The 18,054-nt window shown below is 37.2% G+C and overlaps 1 protein-coding gene across 1 annotated transcript in view; it reads right to left on the bottom strand.

The window, feature by feature from the left end:
* Positions 1 to 17,714, bottom strand: part of LOC139735387 (polyamine-transporting ATPase 13A3-like) — a 72,115-nt gene extending 54,401 nt beyond the window's left edge. The window contains exon 1 of the mRNA XM_071646136.1: positions 17,003 to 17,714. The gene's annotated coding sequence lies outside the window, so the exon portion shown is untranslated. The remainder of the gene's footprint in view (positions 1 to 17,002) is intronic.
* Between the last annotated feature and the right edge of the window lie 340 nt (positions 17,715 to 18,054).

The following is an 18,054-nucleotide window of genomic DNA, read 5'->3' as shown; positions in this document are numbered from 1 at the left end:
CTTTTTTTCCCGTTGATTGGTGGATATATAAAATCCACATATATATCAACTATATATTCATACAGGTGACAACTGCTACTTTTCCCGTTGATAGTCAATGATAGTTCGTAATGAAAAAGATGTAGAAAAAAGCAAACAGGAAACAAGGTAGAACGTCGAGGTGAATCCGGTCAGGTACTTGACGTTCTCGATGATAATCCTTTCTCTATCATTTAAATGGTTCAAAAGAAGGAAAAAGATGCAACCTATGTAGATTTGGGCAAGGGCATTGTTGGGTCACTATGGAAAACGAAACGTTACAAGAAGGAAGTCGACCACCAGTCTTCTGAACCACAGGTGAAGTGCCGGAGGAGAATTGCTCCGCGGAGCGATACCAAAGAGTAAGATGAGACATACTGGTCGAGCCAATTCCAGTTAGGCGTAGGTAATGCAAACAAGAAGAGAGAGACAGACAGACAGAGAGGGAAGAGATAGCGAGAGAGAGAGAGCGGGAGAGAGAGGAAGGAAGGGGGAGAGAGATGGGAATTATCAAATTGGACCGGGGAGAAGAGCGCAGGTGAATAACCATACAGGGTGCAGTCAGGGGGAAAGCTGGAAAAGATGCAGAAAAGATTTGAGTGGTGGTGTACAGAGTCTCAAAAGTCTCAAAACTACCCACAATCATGAGATGTGAAAAGTGTGCCATCTTCTATTCGCTTCACTATGTTGAATTGGTTCATTTTCAATGAGAGTTAAAAAAAAAACTTTACAGAGTAATAATAAAACTTCAAGAAACCCCCCCCCATTAAAAAAAAACATAAAACATAATTTCTACCACGTGTATTTATGTCTGAAAAAAAAAAAAACTTCACGCATACATGCATTCACATGAAACTTAATACTTAGTATCATGATATTCGGCGACAGTTACGGTTAATTGCTTGAAAAAGGAAACGCAACTTCTATTCGTTAAAGTAAAGGCCTACCATTGTCGGTTGTCTACTGGACTATAGGGTCACTGTGGTATGGTGAATAATGGGTGGTTTTTGCTGATGGAAATAAAAATTGTTTCAAATCTAATTCAATTTAATGGACTCTTGACTTTGGAAAATGAGGGTTCGAGTCCCATACGCTGGTGCTAACATCTTTTGACAAGATGTTTTTACCCACTACGCCCCTTTCGGCCTAGGAGGAAAGCTGTGTACTTGACGATGGACGAAGTTCCAATGATGTCATTCTGAGGGGGCAAAAACTGCTTATGGAGCCCCCACGCGCTTGGCAAGCGCGTAAGTGTTATATCCCATGTCCCGTGATAGGCAGGCGGCGCGTACTGCGCGCTAGAGCTACGCGACTAATGCACACGTGATTTGTTGTTGCTCCTCAGCCAACGAGTCATTTGACGTCACGGTACCTCGTCTATAGTGGTGTGTGACAACCTCAAGATGAAGATGGTGATTATCACTATCAGCAGCTCACACGTTTTTTTTTTTCTCTGACACCGTACAATACTCAAGCTACATCACCACAAAAAAGATTAGTAGCCATCGATAACAGAACTGACCCTTTGTATCAAGCGGCATGTGTGTAATCTCCTCTCCTATATTAGAAACGTTTCGTCCCTGTGGGGTTCCTCGAACGAATCATGTATATATTAATTTGCATATATGAATGTTTATAACATCACCCCCTACAAAAAAAAAAAAGTTTTACCCGACTTCTACTGTGCGGACTCTCTTCCTCACTAACAAATGTTATTGATAAAGATAAAGTTGACATAGATAACTGTATTTCTTAAAGCTGTCTACAAAGTTCAGCTACACAAATAATATCGGGGAAAAAAACACCTCCGAACACACCATCACATTTTTTTTTCTCACATCCAAAATAATAAATAAAGTAGTAAGAGTCCGTGGCTCAAATGACATTTTATGTATGTGCACTTTACTGACTACATTGATCAAACATTATTTGAAGCCTTGGGAGAGGTCCCTGTTTCATTTCCCGGACAAGCCCCCAATTGTTACAATCTCAGGGAGAAGATGATAATAACCAGCTGCGAACACGCCATTTCTCTGACACTGAATAAAATTCAAGCTACATCACTACCAAATGATTAAAAGTCACCAATAAGAGAACTGACTTTATATTTCGAGCACCATGTGTGCGATCATCTATATTATTTTTCAGAAACTTTTCGTCCACGTGGGTTTCCTAGAACAGCGAATCATAAATACATTAATTTGTATAACTATACCACATATTCACAACAAGGGTTACAATAATGGCAGGACCCTCTGGAAATTTTGTAAATGAATTGATATTGCGTGATTCATAGCAAACAAATCTTCGTGCTTTTTTTCCTACTAACACTGCAAAACATTATTGAGTCCTTATTCGGACAGGATTCCTACCCTCATCAAGACAAATAGCTGCGATTTCATTGCATTTTTTGTGCTATTGATATCATCAAAATCGCTGACATTTCTTACGTTCCCGGTCTAAGGAAGGAGACCAGACATATTGTCTAATCCCATACCATCTTCCGAAGTGATCAAAATTACAAATTGGATAACATCGTCAAAAATTAGGTCAATTTGATTATCCCTTCAAAGTGGTAAGCATTGACGTTTAAGCTGATCCACACACAATGAATGATGAGTCTTGAATACACCAGTCATTTCAAAGATTTTTTTCTCTCTATATAAAAAAGCATTCCTTCATGTTTTGAGTTTCCATCATTTACTTTGCTAGGACATCTGCTTTTAGACCTATATATTTCCGCTTTCAGAATTGAAGAGCTAATTGTGATGGAAAGGTTTTATCGTACATGTGTGTGTGTGTGAGAGAGAGAGAGAGAGAGAGAGACACTATGTACATAGTGCATGTTGTAAGACATATCTATTTCAGAGTGAGCCAATCATATATTTCATCTGAGCATCTTTTTTAATAAGGTCCTTTCTTTATAAAGAAGGAGGCAAAAAAAAATAGATCTAAACATATTTACAAACTATACTCCATGCGGATTCGCAAAAATAAATAAAAAGAAAAAAAACTAAAAGACTGAAGTAAAGTCATCGTGTGGCAGTTCAGTTTATTTCGAACAATTTTGGTTTTTACGAAATTGTCTGTTCGTGATTCTTACCCTCATGTATCTCTGATGCATTGAATGAACACATTTACCATTACAGATGGGAACCCTTTAACATACACCTTTTCATTTCTTCAAACTAAGAACCCCTTTAAAAGGAAATAAAAAACAGTATTTACTGGAAGTCATCCTTAATATGCAGTATTGGCATTGTTCGGAGCCGTTGCCAAGGCAACCACTTCCAGCTGTACAAATGCCCCGTTCTCCAAGGTACATGGACATACAGGTGTGAAACAGAGCATCTCATATAATGTCGTCTTCTGCAGTTGCATTTTACCGAGTGCAGAAACCGAGAGAACCGGAAGGGGAAAAAATAAAACCAAAACAGAAAAAAACAAGGGACTCAGGAAAAGGGAAGGAATACAGATTGCTAACAGGTCGTGGATATTACAATCATGTTACAGACACTATTTCTAAGATGTGAATTTTACATCATTGATCTGCAGATCTGCATTTTATTTTATGGATCTATACTTTCACTTACTCATTCATTTACGTATTCATTTATATATATACATATATATATATATTATATATATATATATATATATATATATATATAAAAACACATACACACACACACACAAACACACACACACAAATACATGCAGAGATGCAAATTATAGACGGACAGACAATTCTACAGCCGAATCCTACAGCGGAATGCACTGCTATTTTGAAACAATTCGAACGTGATGCTAATTTGTAAATGGATTATCCGACCTTCTGAGTGTATGTATTTAACGTATACCTGCAACAATACCTATGTGTATATTATCATAATTATATAATATTCGTATATGTACGTGCCTATATACCTATATAGCTACATGCAATATACATGTTGATATATAAATAGAATATTATATGACATGTATGACGCCTTCATATCTTCGCTAAACTGTTTTTAAATGAAAAGGGTGTAGGATATCAGTGGAACAACTAGCCGGAAAATATAGCACTGTCAAATTACCGTATTGTTAGCTTTTCCCTCCTGGGTTGTCCTTCCATATCATTTACGTTAATACTACTTCCAATTTTCAGCACGATTCCCTTAAATGATGCGTAATCCCATCGCTGCAAAGGCCATGCCTGTCGCGGGTTGAAAGTATTGGATGTGGGAGTCGATCTACCGATATGTGATACAGTGATTGTCCAGTACTCGTTTCATCACAGCTTAAACTAGATTATAGATGTCGCAAAAGCAGTGATATGGAGCTTGTATTAGGTATTTTATATGAACAAAAGTCATCCTCAGCGGAAAGATGGGCAGATGACATTTTGGAATAAATCTGTGATGTCACAAAAACAGCTGACGCAGAAATTTGTCAGAACATGGCTAATCGTTTCGAACTAATGAATTGATTGATAGACGATTCTGATAAGGTCACTCGAATGCCATAACGCACATGAGACAACTGTAATTGTGAAACGTCATTGAAACATGGCATTCAACAGTTAAGTGTCATAAATGAATAAATGGATATGTGAGCTTCAAAAGGACGTTAAACGCGTCAGTAATGCAATGTGGTAAAATTACAAAACAAGAAACAAATCGGTTAAATACGTCACAAGGATTTCATGCTAATATTTTTCCGCTAAAAATGAGAACCAAAAATGATATGATATGTGTCAAATTTCAGCTCAAATTAGCCAAACCGGAAAGAAAAGCATGCTCTTGCACGTCATTCATCTTGTTACCCCTATGCTTTGATTCCTTGAATTGTCTCAGACTTGAAAAAAAAATCTTTCTAAATGATTGTCACAACCTAGTGATATGACATGTGCGACGAATCTCATTTTGGTTTGATATAGCAGCTTCTTTTTTTTTAATCAAAAGGCCGCAATAAGCAGTATTTGCACCCCCTTTTTTCTTCGCGGTAATAATCAATCAATGCTTGCACCACCAAACACACACACACACACACACACACACTCACTTTTATCCAGTATATTTTGTTTCATTCTATCAAAATTACACAGTACAATCATACAAGTAATTGAGCCTATTTTTCAGTTTAAGTGTTCACACTAAAAATTAACTTGGACAAGATTATTCATGTTACAACTGTTACATATATAAATATCAATTTACACTTGAATAAAATACACACACACTCTCACACACACATCACCGTGCACTCTCACACACTCACACATATATACATACATACATACATACATACATACATACATACACACACACAAACACATACATGCATACTCACACATCCGTACACTACTCTGTAATCAGGCTCCCGTTTTCTTTCTCTTTCTGCCTGAAATTTAATACTGCTAAATTGTTCGAAATGCAGACTGGAGTCTCAAAAATCATTTATGGGCCTACATTCATTCTACCTCTGTTATATTGAAAGTATTAGAATTTGATTTTTGTACTCCATACATTGATCGAAAGATCTTTAACGTTGCATTGCCCTGTATATGCTGGGTTCACAAGCCGTAGCCGGGGTCACTTCTCTATAAAGCCAGCCAAATATTGTTCATGGTAAAAACAGTAATGATATCAGAATTGTCGAAATGTATAAAAAGTGAGGGGTACGTAGGTCTCAATGTGATGCTACATAAGGACATGGATCTGATATGCTGTAATTTTTCTCCTTTGATAAATTTTCTTACGGAATAAACCCCCCAAATAACGCAATTGATTTGCAGTTCCGAATAGCTAAAGCCCTTTCAAAATAAACAAACAACAATGAATAACTTGTTTCAATGTTTTGCTAAGACAGACTAATGAATCTAAATGTTGTCTTAGTAGTAATTTGCTTTTGGATCTATGTTACTTTTTTCTTTGGTTTCCTTTTTCTCCGCATGCATTGATCCCAAGAGTCTCTGCAATTTAAACAAAATTTGGAATTTTGAAATATCATCATCACCAAGGTAGACATTGCTTATCGTGTGACGTATTCGCTGGTTTCCTGCTTGCGAAGAGCTCTTACTGGCTCGGGATGGTGAATGATAAGACCATCAACGACTATTTCGAAGTTTTAGACGGAAAAATAAGATAACGAAGCAAAATCGCAATGCTAAATGCACGGGGAATCGCAGAGTCAAATTGATGCATTAAGTCATAAGCCCGCCGAGTATGAGCAAAATGACTGAGCAATAGCAGTAATGCAACCCTGTCCATTACGGTCTCTGGAAGCCATCAAAATGCTTTCATAGCGCCATATGTATGCATAAGGCAATCCGGGATCATCCAAGCAAACTGTACAATCCATCTATTGATTTCTTCTTCTTTTTTCATATGCGTGTCTGTTCTTTTTGTTGTTTGTTAAGCCTGAATCGAGGTTAGAAAAATATGGAAAGTTGAGACCTAGGACATTTTGGTTACCATATATATACAGTTGTGTATGCATACAGGAAAAGGGGCATGAAATATAACATAAACTATCATGAAATATAAAAACGTTGTTATCCATACGGATTCTTCTTTCAACATCGAAATATTCTATGGAATATCTCGACGAATTCTTCTGTATCGAATCTGGTTCTCTGTTTAGTTACTTGATAGCTATTGTCCACATTTTGTCTAAGCTTTTAACACCTTGTCATAGAAAGAAGAAAAAAATCAATCATTTCTTAAAGCGATAATGTTGTAAAACATATTTGTTCTAGTAGACAGCATTATCTGATTAAGGGAAATAGTTTCTTGTAAGTCAAATCGAACAAAAAAAGTAATGATGTTTACATAAAATAATCCTAGTGTGTCCTTTTACAGGAAGTCACTGACATTTATAGGCCATATTGTCAGGGCAATTGACAGGGCTATTGTTATTGTACGACGTCACCAGCATTGATTACCACAGGACAGTAGCCACAACTTACTCCCAATGCAAGGAGGAGCCCCTTTCTGACAGCAATTAATATACAACAGAAGTTGACACTATTGCTACGTCCCGAAAAGAAATGGATTTAAGACGACGTCGTAATGCAGCGAGTATAATCTCCAAAACAAAGATCGTTAAGTAAAGAAAATTCCGTCTTGATGCAATTGTTTACATCAATGAACAAAATAATGGCAATAAAATCGCAAGCCCTAACAAACATACAACAACAGAAAACAAAAGACCAATAGCAGCAAAATCCAATGTTTTTAGTGTGAATTAGCAAGTTTGACGATTGCATAGGAACAAGATAAAATACTATAGTACTTCTGTAACATAGACCACACTAGTCGTTATGTTAATAATAGTAACCACTGATAAAAAGTAAAATAAACTACAGAACACGATATTCAATTACGTGTCCTCCTATACTTATATAATCATGTCGTCAATAGACGAGATATGAACGAATATTATTTACATAATTATGTTGCAGCTTTCTTGTAGAATGGACACCCTTGTAATGCTCAGAATTGCACGTCCCTTAATATTTCCAAATATATTGTAAAGATGTATGATTAGACTCTTTTTTAGCAGAAGGATCTAATGTGCATGTATTTGTGCAATGAACATTTAAAAAAATGAAGGTGGGTTTTTTTCCTGCTTTTGTTGGGTGTATGGAGATATCTGGATTTCCTTCCACTTTAGTAGGATATTTGATATTTTTGACTTTGTGTGTCTGCATGGTAATGATTGAGTTCTTCTTCAGTAGTATATAACGTAAGTTGTGTATCCCCTACATAAAATATGTTCTGTGTATTTTTGTGATGTACAAATCCTTTTAAAATTACAGGACGTCTTTAGAAAGCAGTTTTGTACAACAGAATAGGTCAAACCTGCAGGTTAACAATCAGAACATAAATGAATGATTTAAAATACGTATACATTAACATTGTCATTGTAAGGTGGTAAAATTTTCACGGAGTTTATCATTCTAAGATGAATGAAAGTGGAACTGATATAGATCAGTCTCGCGACTATAGCCGATGGGAATATCCTCGGAGAAGATGTGTTCCTAAAGTATTCCTCTCCAACCCAGGAGAAAGGAATAAGTACCCAATGATATATACCCTATAAAATATCACTCACTTAAACTCATTATAAAAGAAATGGGCGATGAAACAACAGCGAAAAAAAAAATGAAATACTTCCAATTCTCCCACTTCTTTATCTAAAGTGGAAGCGAATTATGCAAAATAAGTTTTTTTTTTCTTCTGACCTGTCTGTAATATTGCATGTGGCTTAAAAATATCAATTGGTGGTATATTTTTTCCTGAGAATGATAATGATAATTCTTTAACCTATATCATTACATGAATAATTACTTGAGGTTGACCTTTATCTGGTAAATCAATCCCAAATTGAACTTCTTTCCAAATCAAATCAAATCAACACGATTGAAAAAGGTACTGCAGTTTCTCCATACCTTCCTGGCAAATTCACATGTGTAAAACAAAAATATATTTCTAAAGGGCTTCCTCTTTATAACAAAAAGAATATCAATTGTTATTTATACGCTCAAATTTGTGTAAATGATAATTTGTATACACTATTCCGTGCAATAGTCTAAACTGGAAAAAAAAAGATTATAGAATTGATATCACTTTTTTCTGAAAATCGTGTAGACTTTTATGTTTCAACATTGTAATAGTTTCTTTCCAATCTTAACCAATTCTTTCGTTGTTAATTTCAAGTGGTCAACGTAAGTCAACTTGCCGATAATAGGGTGCTCCATCTTAAGGCTTTGGGTGTCTTGAGAGCCGAATAACACAGAACACCCCATGGCATCATTGGCGTTGTACATACCGTTAAAAGTTCTAGACACAGAAAAAAAGGTTAACGACACTCTCCAACATCAACATAACAACTGGTAACATGCAGGAATCATCTAGTTGGGAAAGGCATCGTGTAAAAGTTTATGAGGAATTTTGACACTGCGGAAGTACTGGGAAGAGATTATCTCAAAATGCAAATTTCTACTAAGGAGAAAATGTTGGTATATCAACTCCCTCATACTCCCTCAAAAAAGAAAAAGAAAAAAAGTAATGCATCTTTCGCGGAGCAATGCTTTTAATCATCTGTGATTTCAGATCGCAAAGTGCACTGCAACCCTGTCGATGCACCGAAAGTTGTCCCCCTAAAGCTTGGGATATTTTGCTCATATTCAAGGTGTGGCCAGACAGAGAGAGAGAGAGAGAGAGAGAGAGAGAGAGAGAGAGTGAGAGAGAGAGAGATAGAGGGAGAGAAAAGTAAAAACATAGTCCCATACACCTCCCTTCCTTTCAGCATTATCCCACGGAGCAGGCAATAACAATAAAGGCAACCAATTTCCACTTGTCATCAAATGGTAATGCAAAATGTAAGTGGAAATATAGGCTTTCGTAACGTGGAAACGCTGACAAAAAAGAGGGATAGAAATAGCAATAGACAAGAAAAGGGGAAAGGAATGTCGACGAGATTTTGGAGTGTAGTGTACCGATAAACCAGGAAACCGCTTTTGAAAATGCTTTAGATATTGGACGGTACGGGAGTTTGAAATGGCTGGAAAGTAAGACACGATATATAAACAGACTGACTAACTGACAGACAGACAGACGGATAGGCAGATATAGGGAATAAAGAGAGCCATGCCAATTTTTTTTTCCCTGAAACTCTTCCAACGGAGACAGAATGATGTAAATGTCTGCTTGTTTGTCTCTTTTATTCTCTCTCTCTCTGTAATTAAAATCGTAAGTATATATATGTTTATATATATACATATACATTATATGTATATAGGATTATGTATGTACATAATATATATATATATATATATATATATATATATATATATATATATATATATCGGGAATATATAGGGTTTGTTGAGGATTGATGAAAAGTGCTCAATGCTGTAAAGCAGAGCGCATACATGTATATATATATATATATATTTATATATATATATATATATATATACATTCGGACATACGCATTTAAAAACGCATAGATAATATGCGTGCATGGCCATAGAGTCTGGGAAGGAAGGGAGAGCTGGTAAAGGAATTGACCACGTGATGAAAACATTGTAAATATACGGACTGATGTTTTAGCAAAATATCTTGAATAAAGAGAATAAGAGTAAAGAGTCATATTGATGATTAATCGTGAACAGAGAGCAGCAGAGATTGAGGAAAAGAAAGGAAAGGAGAAAGGGAAAGAGAGAGAGAGAGAGAGAGAGAGAGGAGGGGAACGAGGAAGAGATAGAGAGGGAAGGGGGGGGGGGCTAGAGAGAACGAGTGAATAATGTGGTAGTTGCAATAAAATGCCTGAGTTGGTATGACGGGCGGGGATGGAGCGGCGACGCGGCGGACTCGAAAAGTTGATGAGAAGGAAATGTGAATTGGGAGAACACTTAATTGGTAAGCAGGTGCAGGGATGACGGCCCCCGGACACAAACAGCTTGGCCTCTGGATGAAAGAGGACACGCCCCTTCACTTGTCATGGTCAGGCAAAAAAAAAAGGACTAAAAAAGTGCAACGTATCATTACCACATAGAGAGTGTATGAGAGGAACATGGTAGAACATACGAAGAGTTTGAAAAGTAAAAGTTGGAGTTCAACGAAACCTGATATATAAAATACATGTATAGATTTATCTTACTTTAATAATCATGACCATGACTGTATACATTTTTCTTAAAAGGGATGAGAGAAAAAAAGCAGCTTGAAACAAACAAACAAACAAACAAACAAACAAACAAACAAAAGAACAACATTGAAGGAAGTAGTCACTGCAAAGAGGTAGAGTATCATAGTCCTGATTCTTCGCTATCATTAATTGGCTATAGGGTGCATGGTTTCTAAACTATTCATATCTTAACACTAAATATCCGTGTGCTCTAAAAGGTTGACCAGCGGTTTTTCTTGTTGTTTTTTCTTTCTCTCTTTCATTCTAGATTATAGTAAATATATATATATATATATATATATATATATATATATATATATATATATATATGCATGTGCATAAAAAGCCACTAAAGAGAGACGTGTATATATATATATATATATATATATATATATATATGCATGTGCATAAAAAGCCACTAAAGAGAGACGTATATATATATATATATATATATATATATATAGAGAGAGAGAGAGAGAGAGAGAGAGAGAGAGAGAGAGAACCGCTAGGAAATATGATTATGGCTTATTTGCAGAGGGCTCTCTCGTATGCTTTCCCCGAAAGTAAGAGATAAAAGAAAATAACAAGAAGACTTTACTGGAGAGAGACATCTCTCTCCGATTAGGAATAAACAAACAAACGAATATACAAACAAAACTTCAGTAAATCACAACGTTCTCTATCCAATATGCAACGCGCGTAGATATGGAAACGTGGAGACAAGAATACCATTAAAGCTGCTTTTTCGGCATCACGGTCTAATCCCCGAAGACAGGGTATCATAGCCAGGGCGGCTTGTACGCAGCCCTTGCATTACTTTGACGTAGGACGCTGTGATGGGACATGCGGTGTACAGCAATAAACTACTCTACTTTTGCAGGTGCATAGAGCCTGTTTGGTACCAGAATGGTAAAGTATCTATATTCCCTCCTTATAGCTGATCACTTTCTTCGGTCTTTAATCATGTTAATTGAAGAATCAAAATCAAACGAACATGAATTCGACGGATACTATTTGGTTATTCCACTTTTTAAAAAAGTCTTGATCGTTCGTTGTAATTACTACTTCTCCTAGGCTTGGGTTTTAAATCTTTGTAGCTGCTGTTATTTTACAAACGCAAATCTCGGTCATGTCATGGTATTGTTATGTCATCTTAAGATGTTTGGGGAGGGGGTGTTGCATCATATCATCCCGTGTAACACGAGTGTCTTAAAATCGACTATCTAGCATGTGGGGGGGGGGGCACAGGTAAAGGAAATAGACAAAAATGTTTCATGTTCCAGCTGATTGACAAAATTGCCCCACATCGACGCAAATACGCACTGAATTAATCCTTGTTTTAATAGTAACCATGATGAAAGAAATCATGGGCATACATACTCGAGCTGCACAATTCGAACAATTCGAACATCTTATCCACTAGACCACCAAACTTCCGCCTGAGAGCTAGTGCTGGTTCCAATCCTTTATAGCCCACAATGCAGCGGATATTGCGTAATTATTCACGTCGATGTGAAACAGCTTGCCAATCAGTTGAAAAAAAAAAAAACTCGACACAAAAAGTTCATTAATGTTTCCTGTTTAAAAAAAAAAAAAAAAAATCTGGGGACATTTCATGAATAGTTTTGTCCGACAAATTTGTCGGACAATTTGCTTTCAGCCAATCAAAACCATGCAAGGATTTCGGTAGCTTGTAACAGATTGTCCAAAACAAAAACAAAAAATCTGACAAAACGCTTCATGAACCCCCCCCCCCCAGTTGATTCTACAAACAATCTTTGGTATTGTGCCAATATGAAGCTATAGAAACACACACGCACAAAAAAACCCAAATAGGACAGTAAACAAATGCTTTAAGAAGATTCCATACTCCTTAGACCAAATCAGTCAGTAAACGGGTTGTCAGCAATATGATATCTTTCCCAGATCTATTGAGAGTGACGACATATTTTTCAAACAATTCGCATGCTGGAGTGTTGCATGTTTTAAAAACAGATTTAGACATCATCATGCACCTCAGTCAGCAAATCCATCGAGAATTTCTTGAACTGAGTCACCGTGGCGTTGAATAGTATCTTAAAGCTATGGACTGGGGGAATTTTGAGATTAAATGATTCTTTTATGTAGAGTATCAAGTGAATACACAAGCAAGTATAAAATCCGGAACACAACAAAAAATAATAAAACCTCTCTAAAATCTTGATAAAATCTGCTCATTTTTTTCTTTCATAGTTATTCATTGTTGATACTCCGAAATAGGTTTAATAAAGAGATTAGATTTATTGTATATAGATCATATTTCCTTACCAAGCGTATTGAAAAATAAAAGAGAGTTCAAGAGTATGTCAGTGGCTACAATTATTGGCTTCTCCCAACTTTCAGTTTGTCTTTGAAAAATCAGAACAGAAAATTCTTCTAAATTGCCTAACGAAAGAGCAGCTGCACAACTAAAAGTATCGGCAATTATCCAAAGAGCTTTACCATTTCTCTCTACCCCGACCATCTCAAACGAGAGGAGGTAAAGGAGAGAGAAAGCAAGAGACAAGCAGACAGACAGACAGAAATACAAACAAACAGACAGAGAGGAAGAGAGAAAAGGGGGGAGGGGAATATATCAGCGAGACTGAACGAAAGACAAATGACCCTCACATAGATCATGAGATGTAAAAGTTATTTTTTACGACACTATGAATCATTTTCTGTGGCTAAGTATTAATATAGTCTTTACTGTCTGTTATACTGAGCAGGTGAATACACACTGTCTTCCTGTACCCCTCCCCCTCTCGTTCGACCTGGTCCTACTTTAAAGAAAGAAAGGGTTCAGGAATCTTTCTCTTTGATTCTTTCCATGAAAATGAGAACTCCAGTCTTCAATCTGTCATCTGGGAGCAAGCCTCGTTTCTGCAGTGGAGGTGAGTGAGTTTCCAAAGATCCTTTCAACAAACATTTTTAGAACTTCTTTGTGACAGATTCTCTGGATTTGTTTATCTAAATATGTATTAATTACTTACTTTTCTGATTTTCTATTTGTGATCACTATTCCGCGTGCTGGTACGGATTCATAACAAAATAATTATTGTGTTGTAGGGACGGGGACGTCTCTGGTAAAAGCAAATAGTTTTTGCTTTGACCTAATTCTGTCACAGTCTCTCTTTCTCTATTATTGACAGTGTCATTACTCTAAACATGTTCACGGGAACAGATGCACACAATCAAAAACGCTTGCCCACAAAAAAGAAGAAAAACAACCAAAGCAAAAAAAAATGAATTAAAGTTCAAATTAGATTTCAAAATGTCACGTACATCTATCACTATTTTATGCTTGCAAACATCTGATTTATCTTTTTAGTTTGAGATGTCTTTAAAGACTTTAAAGACTTTGAATGATAAGACATTGTTAAGACGGTTAAGCTGTAACCCTTCTGTACCGTTTAATGCATCGTTTACATGTATCCATTTTGATTACTCTCTTTCATTCCAACGGAGACAACATTAATTTGCCAGTAACTTATCTCTCTGTGTGTATGTGTGTGTGCGTGTGTGTGTGTGTGTGTATGTATGCTACCAACAATGTGTTTTGATGTAAAATGAGAATGAAGGAACCAATACATCAAATCAAAATCGAATCAGAATCAATCAAACTTAAACATTCGACATAAAACGAATACTAACTCCTTTTTTATTCTATTTACTTTCCGTAGTTGTAGTCGGATATAAAAATCAACCAACGAATAAAAGAAAAAAAAAAACCCGGAGAAACCATATGCCATGATTCCTGTTAATTGGTAACATAATAAGAGAGGAACGCTTACGATCAAATCGATAACAAAAAGAAAATGTTTTGAACAAAAGACAGAGTTGAAGATCTTTTAGACATCCAGTAAAACGATAATTATTTTTTGAAAAGGGTTTGCTAAATTTCTGGATAAGTAAAAAAAAAAATATATACAGGTAATATTAGGCACTGAGAGTCTTCATTTCCGTCATCACCTTTTAACACAGACAGTTTAACCTGTGAATATAAATATTAAAGTCTTCAAAATGTGTTCTGGGATTGGACATGGGTTTCACTTGTTATGCGTGCGTGGATTCTACTCTTTCAGCTGTAGGAGTCAGGTATGGCTTTATACTACACGGGTCATTGTACTGACTCGTTACAGAAATTTATTCTCCCAAAAGCTTTCAAAACAACGCTTGGAAAATGAGACGTCGATTTCAGTTGGGAGAAAAATAGCAATAGTAAATGTTTCAAACACATTTCTTTACAAGGAGAGAGAAATCTGCAATGGCGATCTCTCGTAGATATAAAAAGGCAATCTGTGTATTAATCACCACGTGGTCCACCTGTCTTGCCGTGTGAGTTGTGTCTGGTAAACTGTTTAATGTGTAATTACCGCCTCGTTTGCCCAGTTCCAACGTGTTAATGCATCGAAAACACATACGCGCACGCTTTCCGCCGACAATCCACACTGTGCTTACTCCCACTCTTCGCTACTCAGCTCACACCCACACGTATACGTATCTCTCTCATTCATAAAGCAGCAGTCAGACCCTCTGCAAATTTCAAACCAGATCCTTTGCTTTTGTTCTTGTTGTGGCGACAGGGAAGGTCAAGTGATGGATTAAACGCATTTGTTCAGTGCTTTGGTCACCTCATGAATAGCCGACACACTTGATTCAATAAAATCTTCGCGACTGTAGACGCCACACTTACCGTAAAACGATTTCGCAGATGTAGTTCATACAATCAGGGGATCCTTTTTTTTTGTACGAATAGGTATGACCATAAACAAAATAAATAAAACAAATAACGTGAAGATATAAAGGGGTTTTCATAAAGGGTCGTCAGAATACTTCTTCCCAGCGAAGAAAGTTCAAAATGATAATTGAAAGGCTTTGCTTTCTGGGGAGATTTTGCTTCATTGGTGAAAGTGGATAATCACCTTTTGTCTGTTGACGTCACTTTAGGAGTTCAGTGATTTTATCAAGGCATGTCAAGAAACGGCGGTGAGTTAGCTCAGTCAATAGCGCGTCTTCCTCACAATCCAAAGGACCCCGGTTCGATTCCCGAGTCCCACTGAGCAATATTGTGTGTAATCATACCGTCCCGTCTAGTAAGAGGCATAACACTCTGTCCCTCGGATATGACAGAAAATGGAAGTCCCGTGATGCCCGTGAGTGAGAAAGTCACAACTCATGCACGTAAAAGATCCCGCTTTATTTATTCATGTCAAAGAGCATGGTGTTTAACCCGCGGTGAAGTGGTCCCGCCTATTACATCCAACTGGACCCCATGGAAGACCAGCTATTGCAGCTGATATTATGGGCTATTTAGCCATCTTCTCAGATGGAAATGAAACAAACAAACAGAACAAACAAACAAAAGGCTTGGAAACGCCCTAACTGCGGCAATTGCATGAAGGCTAATATTGGCAACAGTTATACCATGGAGGTAGTCGTTCTCTCCCACGTCTCCGACTGTAACAAAACTCGTCGAATTTCGTATGACACGTGGTCACCGAAATTTCGAGATCAAAATAACATTATGTAATACTGTCATCTTCAGTTTCAAACCAGTCAAGTTGACTGTAAGAGCCTATAGCTGATTCTATTTCTGAAAGAAAAAGTAGGGGAAAGTTATACAATAACTACAATGTTGTTTCTATTTGAAGCTTTTGAACATTTTCTCCTTTATCTTTATTTTTTTTTTGAGAGGGGATGCTGGAAAGAACACAGTGTCTCACAGCGTGTTCCTATTATATAGTCGAATATGTGAAAACAGTCGAATTTAAAGATGTGAAGATGATTTCACACAGTGGTGTGGTTTTTGACAGAAAGTACACATAATTTATAATGATGTTCTGTTTCACACTGTGAATTGATGATTCACAATGTGTTCACAATGTATTTCACACTGTGGGACACTGTGTTCTTTCCAGCAAGGGGGGGGGGGGGGCATTTCAACAAAGGATAGGCTATTTTGATCATGGAAACCGCATGCGTGTAGACAAAAAAAAAATGTCATCGAATGAAAAGAGGAAAAGAGTTGACAATAATTGCTTTTAAAGTCCAGATAAGACACAAACTATGCAATTCATTTTGTTGTGCGCTTCGCTTTGAGAATGACACCTTTTACATCATTGACAACTTTGGTTCTAGATAACAAACAAGACGGTAAGTGTGGAATGCATTTCTGTTTCATCCATTACTTTGAGACAGTTACCAGCTGTCTAGTTATTCAGATTTCTTAAGTATATTTCGATTCAGAACACTATGGAGAGGGACTATACATTGATCTTACCTTTTCTCCTTTGGTGTCTGCGAAACGCATCGAAGAACTCACATACACGAGAGGAGTCAAATGATGAATGTTTTAAGTCCCACAGCGCGTGTCCAATCGTATATTCATGGGTCAGAATAAATTCAGCAATCGAAAAGGCCACATAGTCCACGTCTGTCTACTTCTTGCTCGTGGAGTTTTCAAACACTATAGCAATGTTTGTTCGCTTTAAGGACATGGAGTAATGGGTATAGGCTATTCCCGCTCTCTTTAAAAACACCTCATTTGATATGTCGAAGCAGAATTTTTGAGGCGACGTCAAAACAGCAACCGAGCTTGACCGGTAGGACACATTCTGTTTGAATTTCGTGCCTCTCCAGAAGCAGATTACGGCATCGGCATGCTCTTCCGACAACCTTCTTCTTACTCAGGTTCGGCGCGGTTCAGCGTTACCTTCTCAACTCGATTATGACGAGCAGTACCCGCATCCTGATTTCGCTCCTCTCTTGTACCAGTTATTACGCTGACGTGTCTGTCAAGGGGTGACCAAGGATATTCAATATCACTCGCTTGAAGAAGTCGGACGAAGCATTTGGGCGAAACTCACTTAGAGCTGGAATTAAAAGGGATTCGGTGGCGTCACACACATCTCATATTTAGATGAAGTACGGAGTCTGGACTGAGTTGGGCTCAGGTTGAGATCAAAAAACCGTAGTTCAGAGTCCAGTGTAAGATAAACATTTGCCTTTCGGGACTTCCAAACAGATCAAATCATCGGCTGCTTTTAATCAGCCATTCTAAACTCGTATTTCTTTGAATAAACATTGACTTTTACCCGTCGTGGTGTGAAAATGATAGCGATTTGAGTCTAGCCAGAAGGCAGCCAACACATTTCAGTCTGAGAGATAAGAAAATGAGAGAGAAAAAAATAATGCGCGCGAAAAGAAACAAAGGAGACAAGAAGAAACCAGCGTGCTTAATTCGGAGTAGACGCCTGGCATGTCCCGCGCATGTTGTTGTGACTGGCCCACCCTGTGGGGGGTACGACGTCACGAATGCTCCTTACAGGTGGT

The sequence above is a fragment of the Diadema antillarum genome, unplaced genomic scaffold (assembly GCF_040938485.1).
Source record: "Diadema antillarum isolate AM-2024a unplaced genomic scaffold, OU_Dant_1.0 seq00000574_RagTag, whole genome shotgun sequence".
NCBI lineage: Eukaryota > Metazoa > Echinodermata > Echinoidea > Diadematoida > Diadematidae > Diadema > Diadema antillarum.
This window is presented reverse-complemented; position numbering and strand designations above follow the sequence as displayed.